Source organism: Oncorhynchus keta, unplaced genomic scaffold (assembly GCF_023373465.1).
Source record: "Oncorhynchus keta strain PuntledgeMale-10-30-2019 unplaced genomic scaffold, Oket_V2 Un_contig_22677_pilon_pilon, whole genome shotgun sequence".
NCBI classification, from domain to species: Eukaryota; Metazoa; Chordata; class Actinopteri; order Salmoniformes; family Salmonidae; genus Oncorhynchus; species Oncorhynchus keta.
In genome coordinates, this window is record NW_026283003.1 from 32,501 (window position 1) to 40,099 (window position 7,599).

The 7,599-nt window shown below is 42.7% G+C and overlaps 1 long non-coding RNA gene across 3 annotated transcripts; it reads left to right on the top strand.

Annotated features, from left to right (window-relative positions):
- Positions 1-3,015: 3,015 nt before the first annotated feature.
- On the top strand, positions 3,016-5,608 carry LOC127921588 (uncharacterized). Of its 3 annotated transcripts, none has more exons than XR_008109028.1 (3): positions 3,016-3,534; positions 3,644-3,864; positions 5,440-5,608. It is a non-coding gene; the product is annotated as an uncharacterized LOC127921588 (long non-coding RNA). The 3 variants fall into 3 exon arrangements; XR_008109030.1 differs by having other exon boundaries at positions 3,666-3,864; XR_008109029.1 differs by having other exon boundaries at positions 3,688-3,864.
- The last annotated feature ends 1,991 nt before the right edge of the window (positions 5,609-7,599 follow it).

The following is a 7,599-nucleotide window of genomic DNA, read 5'->3' on the forward strand; positions in this document are numbered from 1 at the left end:
CCTACAGAGGAACCATTAGTTAAGGCTGGTGTCTGTCCTACAGAGGAACCAGAGGAACAATTAGTTAGGCTGGTGTCTGTCCTACAGAGAAACCAGAGGAACCATTAGTTAGGGCTGGTGTCTGTCCTACAGAGAAACCAGAGGAACCATTAGTTAGTGCTGGTGTCTGTCCCACAGGGGAACCATTAGTTAGGCTGGTGTCTGTCCTACAGAGGAACCAGAGGAACCATTAGTTAAGGCTGGTGTCTGTCCTACAGAGGAACCATTAGTTAAGGCTGGTGTCTGTCCTACAGAGGAACCATTAGTTAAGGCTGGTGTCTGTCCTACAGAGGGACCATTAGTTAAGGCTGGTGTCTGTCCTACAGAGGGACCATTAGTTAAGGCTGGTGTCTGTCCTACAGAGGGACCATTAGTTAGGGCTGGTGTCTGTCCTACAGAGGAACCATTAGTTAAGGCTGGTGTCTGTCCTACAGAGGAACCAGAGGAACCATTAGTTAAGGCTGGTGTCTGTCCTACAGAGGAACCATTAGTTAGTGCTGGTGTCTGTCCCACAGGGGAACCATTAGTTAGGGCTGGTGTCTGTCCTACAGAGGAACCAGAGGAACCATTAGTTAGGGCTGATGTCTGTCCTACAGAGGAACCATTAGTTAGGGCTGGTGTCTGTCCACAGAGGAAACCATTAGTTAGGGCTGGTGTCTGTCCAACAGAGGACTCATTAGTTAAGGCTGGTGTCTGTCCTATAGAGGACCCATTCGTTAGGGCTGGTGTCTGTCCTACAGAGGACCCATTAGTTAGGGCTGGTGTCTGTCCTACAGAGGAACCAGAGGAACCATTAGTTAGGGCTGGTGTCTGTCCAACAGAGGAACCATTAGTTAGGGCTGGTGTCTGTCCAACAGAGGAACCATTAGTTAGGGCAGGTGTCTGTCCTACAGAGGAGCCATTAGTTAGGGCTGGTGTCTGTCCTACAGAGGACCCATTAGTTAGGGCTGGTGTCTGTCCTACAGAGGGACCAGAGGAAACATTAGTTAGGGCTGGTGTCTGTCCTACAGAGGGACCAGAGGAACAATTAGTTAGTGCTGGTGTCTGTCCTACAGAGAAACCAGAGAACCATTAGTTAGTGCTGGTGTCTGTCCTACAGAGGAACTATTAGTTAGGGCTGGTGTCTGTCCTACAGAGGAACCAGAGGAACTATTAGTTAAGGCTGGTGTCTGTCCTACAGAGGAACCATTAGTTAAAGCTGGTGTCTGTCCTACAGAGGAACCATTAGTTAGGGCTGGTGTCTGTCCTACAGAGGACTCATTAGTTAGGGCTGGTGTCTGTCCTACAGAGGAACCATTAGTTAGGGCGGGTGTCTGTCCTACAGAGGAACCATTAGTTAGTCAGTATATATACACATTATTTTTCCATATATAGACATATGATATATGTTTTAATCAACTACACTGCTCAAAAAAATAAAGGGAACACTAAAATAACACATCCTTGATCTGAATGAATGAAATATTTTTATTAAATACTTTTTTCTTTACATAGTTGAATGTGCTGACAACAAAATCACACAAAAATTATCAATGGAAATCAAATTTATCAACCCATGGAGGTCTGGATTTGGAGTCAAAATTAAAGTGGAAAACCACACTACAGGCTGATACAACTTTGATGTAATGTCCTTAAAAAACAAGTCAAATGAGGCTCACTAGTGTGGCGCCTCCACGTGCCTGTATGACCTCCCTACAACGCCTGGGCATGCTCCTGATGAGGTGGCGGATGGCCCTGAGGGATCTCCTCCCAGACCTGGACTAAAGCATCCGCCAACTCCTGGACAGTCTGTGGTGCAACGTGGCGTTGGTGGATGGAGCGAGACATGATGTCCCAGATGTGCTCAATTGGATTCAGGTCTGGGGAACGGGCGGGCCAGTCCATAGCATCAATGCCTTCCTCTTGCAGGAACTGCTGACACACTCCAGCCACATGAGGTCTAGCATTGTCTTGCATTTAGAGGAACCCAGGGCCAACCACACCAGCATATGGTCTCACAAGGGGTCTGAGGATCTCATCTCGGTACCTAATGGCAGTCAAGCTACCTCTGGCCAGCACATGGAGGGCTGTGCGGCCCCCAGAGAAATGCCACCCCACACCATGACTGACCCACTGCCAAACCGGTCATGCTGGAGGATGTTGCAGGCAGCAGAACGTTCTCCACGGCGTCTTCAGACTCTGTCATGTCTGTCACGTGCTCAGTGTGAACCTGTTTTCATCTGTGAAGAGCACAGGGCGCCAGTGGCGAATTTGCCAATCTTGGTGTTCTCTGGCAAATGCCAAACGTCCTGCACGGTGTTGGGCTGTAAGCACAACCCCCACCTTTGGACGTCGGGCCCTCATACCACCCTCATGGAGTCTGTTTCTGACCGTTTGAGCAGACATATGCACATTTGTGGCCTGCTGGAGGTCATTTGCAGGGCTCTGGCAGTGCTCCTCCTGCTCCTCCTTCACAAAGGCGGAGGTAGCGGCCCTGCTGCTGGGTTGTTGCCCTCCTACGGCCTCCTCCACATCTCCTGATGTACTGGCCTGTCTCCTGGTAGCGCCTCCATGCTCTGGACACTACGCTGACAGACACAGCAAACCTTCTTGCCACAGCTCGCATTGATGTGCCATCCTGGATGAGCTGCACAACCTGAGCCACTTTTTATTTTTATTTTTTTAACCTTTATTTAACCAGGCAAGTCAGTTAAGAACATATTCTTATTTTCAATGACGGCCTGGGAACAGTGGGTTAACTGCCTGTTCAGGGGCAGAACGACAGATTTGTACCTTGTCAGCTCGGGGGTTTGAGTGGGTTGTGGTAGCATGAGACTGAGTCTACTAGAGTGAAAGCACTGCCATCATTCAAAAGTGACCAAAACATCAGCCAGGAAGCATAGGAACTGAGAAGTGGTCTGTGGTCCCCACGTGCAGAACCATTCCTTTATTGGGGGTGTGTCTTGCTAATTGCAGATGGAAGGACTTTATCCCCACTGGAGACATGAAGACAGAACCTCACCCAGAGAGCTGTACATGTCAGTGTGTTAGACAAATCCTAGAAATGCCATTCTAGTTCCGGTAAGACCGCTGAAGTTGTACTCTACATAACTGACGTGTTAGGTACAGTCTAGACAGACTGTCTTCATAAGCACAACAGTGTGATATTTACAGCACAACAGTGTGATATTTACAGCACAACAGTGTGATATTTACAGCACAAACAGGATGATTATTTACAGCACAACAGGATGATTATTTACAGCACAACAGGATGATTATTTACAGCACAACAGTGTGATATTTACAGCACAGCAGGGTGATATTTACAGCATAGCAGGGTGATATTTACAGCACAACAGTGTGATATTTACAGCACAACAGGATGATATTTACAGCACAACAGGATGATATTTACAGCACAACGGAGTGATATTTACAGCACAACGGGGTGATATTTACAGCACAACAGGATGATATTTACAGCACAACAGGGTGATATTTACAGCACAACAGGTGATATTTACAGCACAACAGGATGATATTTACAGCACAACAGGGTGATATTTACAGCACAACAGGGTGATATTTACAGAACAACAGGGTGATATTTACAGCACAACAGGATGATATTTACAGCACAACAGGATGATATTTACAGCACAACAGGGTGATATTTACAGCACAACAGGATGATATTTACAGCACAACAGGATGATATTTACAGCACAGCAGGGTGATATTTACAGCACAACAGTGTGATATTTACAGCACAACAGGGTGATATTTACAGCACAACAGGGTGATATTTACAGCACAGCAGGGTGATATTTACAGCACAACAGTGTGATATTTACAGCACAACAGGGTGATATTTACAGCACAACAGGATGATATTTACAGCACAGCAGTGTGATATTTACAACAGGATGATATTTACAGCACAACAGGATGATATTTACAGCACAACAGGATGATATTTACAGCACAACAGTGTGATATTTACAGCACAACAGGATGATATTTACAGCACAACAGGATGATATTTACAGCACAGCAGTGTGATATTTACAGCACAACAGTGTGATATTTACAGCACAACAGGGTGATATTTACAGCACAACAGGATGATATTTACAGCACAGCAGTGTGATATTTACAGCACAACAGTGTGATATTTACAGCACAACAGGGTGATATTTACAGCACAACAGGATGATATTTACAGCACAGCAGGGTGATATTTACAGCACAACAGGGTGATATTTACAGCACAACAGTGTGTGATATTTACAGCACAACAGTGTGATATTTACAGCACAACAGGGTGATATTTACAGCACAACAGGATGATATTTACAGCACAACAGGGTGATATTTACAGCACAACAGTGTGATATTTACAGCACAACAGTGTGATATTTACAGTACAACAGGATGATATTTACAGCACAACAGGATGATATATACAGCACAACAGTGTGATATTTACAGTACAACAGTGTATATTTACAGCACAGCAGGGTGATATTTACAACAGGATGATATTTACAGCACAACAGGATGATATTTACAGCACAACAGTGATATTTACAGCACAACAGGGTGATATTTACAGCACAACAGGGTGATATTTACAGTACAACAGGGTGATATTTACAGCACAACAGGGTGATATTTACAGCACAACAGTGTGATATTTACAGCACAACAGGATGATACTTACAGCACAACAGGATGATACTTACAGCACAACAGGGTGATATTTACAGCACAACAGGGTGATATTTACAGCACAACAGGATGATATTTACAGCAGGATGATATTTACAGCACAACAGTGTGATATTTTACAGCACAGCAGGGTGATATTTACAACAGGATGATATTTACAGCACAACAGGATGATATATTTACAGCACAACAGGGTGATATTTACAGCACAAAAGGGTGATATTTACAGCACAACAGGGTGATATTTACAGCACAACAGGATGATATTTACAGCAGGATGATATTTACAGCACAACAGTGTGATATTTACAGCACAGCAGGGTGATATTTACAGCACAACAGGATGATATTTACAACACAACAGGATGATATTTACAGCACAACAGTGTGATATTTACAGCACAAAAAGGGTGATATTTACAGCACAACAGGGTGATATTTACAGCACAACAGGATGATATTTACAGCAGGATGATATTTACAGCACAACAGTGTGATATTTACAGCAGCAGGGTGATATTTACAGCACAAACAGGATGATATTTACAGCACAACAGGATGATATTTACAGCACAACAGTGTGATATTTACAGCAACAGTGTGATATTTACAGCACAACAGGGTGATATTTACAGCACAACAGTGTGATATTTACAGCACAACAGGGTGATATTTACAGCACAGCAGGTGATATTTACAGCACAACAGGGTGATATTTACAGCACAACAGGATGATATTTACAGCACAGCAGGGTGATATTTACAGCACAACAGGGTGATATTTACAGCACAACAGGGTGATATTTACAGCACAGCAGGATGATATTTACAGCACAACAGGATGATATTTACAGCACAACAGGGTGATATTTACAGCACAGCAGGGTGATATTTACAGCACAACAGTGTGATATTTACAGCACAACAGGATGATATTTACAGCACAACAGGGTGATATTTACAGCACAACAGGATGATATTTACAGCACAACAGTGTGATATTTACAGCACAACAGTGTGATATTTACAGCACAACAGGGTGATATTTACAGCACAACAGGATGATATTTACAGCACAACAGGGTGATATTTACAGCACAACAGGGTGATATTTACAGCACAACAGGGTGATATTTACAGCACAACAGGGTGATATTTACAGCACAACAGGGTGATATTTACAGCACAACAGTGTGATATTTACAGCACAACAGGGTGATATTTACAGCACAACAGTGTGATATTTACAGCACAACAGGATGATATTTACAGCACAACAGGATGATATTTACAGCACAACAGGGTGATATTTACAGCACAACAGGGTGATATTTACAGCACAACAGGGTGATATTTACAGCACAACAGGGTGATATTTACAGCACAACAGTGATGATATTTACAGCACAACAGGGTGATATTTACAGCACAACAGGGTGATATTTACAGCACAACAGGGTGATATTTACAGCACAACAGGGTGATATTTACAGCACAACAGTGTGATATTTACAGCACAACAGGGTGATATTTACAGCACAACAGGGTGATATTTACAGCACAACAGGGTGATATTTACAGCACAACAGTGTGATATTTACAGCACAACAGTGTGATATTTACAGCACAACAGGATGATATTTACAGCACAACAGGATGATATTTACAGCACAACAGTGTGATATTTACAGTACAACAGTGTGATATTTACAGCACAGCAGGGTGATATTTACAGCACAGGATGATATTTACAGCACAACAGGATGATATTTACAGCACAACAGTGTGATATTTACAGCACAACAGGGTGATATTTACAGCACAACAGGGTGATATTTACAGCACAACAGGGTGATATTTACAGCACAACAGGGTGATATTTACAGCACAACAGTGTGATATTTACAGCACAACAGGATGATATTTACAGCACAACAGGATGATATTTACAGCACAACAGGGTGATATTTACAGCACAACAGGATGATATTTACAGCACAACAGGATGATATTTACAGCACAGCAGGATGATATTTACAGCACAACAGTGTGATATTTACAGCACAACAGGATGATATTTACAGCACAACAGGGTGATATTTACAGCACAACAGGATGATATTTACAGCACAACAGGGTGATATTTACAGCACAACAGGGTGATATTTACAGAACAACAGGGTGATATTTACAGCACAACAGGATGATATTTACAGCACAACAGGATGATATTTACAGCACAGCAGTGTGATATTTACAGCACAACAGGATGATATTTACAGCACAACAGGATGATATTTACAACACAACAGGATGATATTTACAGCACAACAGTGTGATATTTACAGCACAAAAGGGTGATATTTACAGCACAACAGGGTGATATTTACAGCACAACAGGATGATATTTACATGATGATATTTACAGCACAACAGTGTGATATTTACAGCACAACAGGGTGATATTTACAGCACAACAGGATGATATTTACAGCACAACAGGATGATATTTACAGCACAACAGTGTGATATTTACAGCACAACAGTGTGATATTTACAGCACAACAGTGTGATATTTACAGCACAACAGTGTGATATTTACAGCACAACAGGGTGATATTTACAGCACAACAGGGTGATATTTACAGCACAACAGGGTGATATTTACAGCACAACAGGGTGATATTTACAGCACAACAGGGTGATATTTACAGCACAACAGGGTGATATTTACAGCACAACAGGGTGATATTTACAGCACAACAGGGTGATATTTACAGCACAACAGGGTGATATTTACAGCACAACAGGATGATATTTACAGCACAACAGGATGATATTTACAGC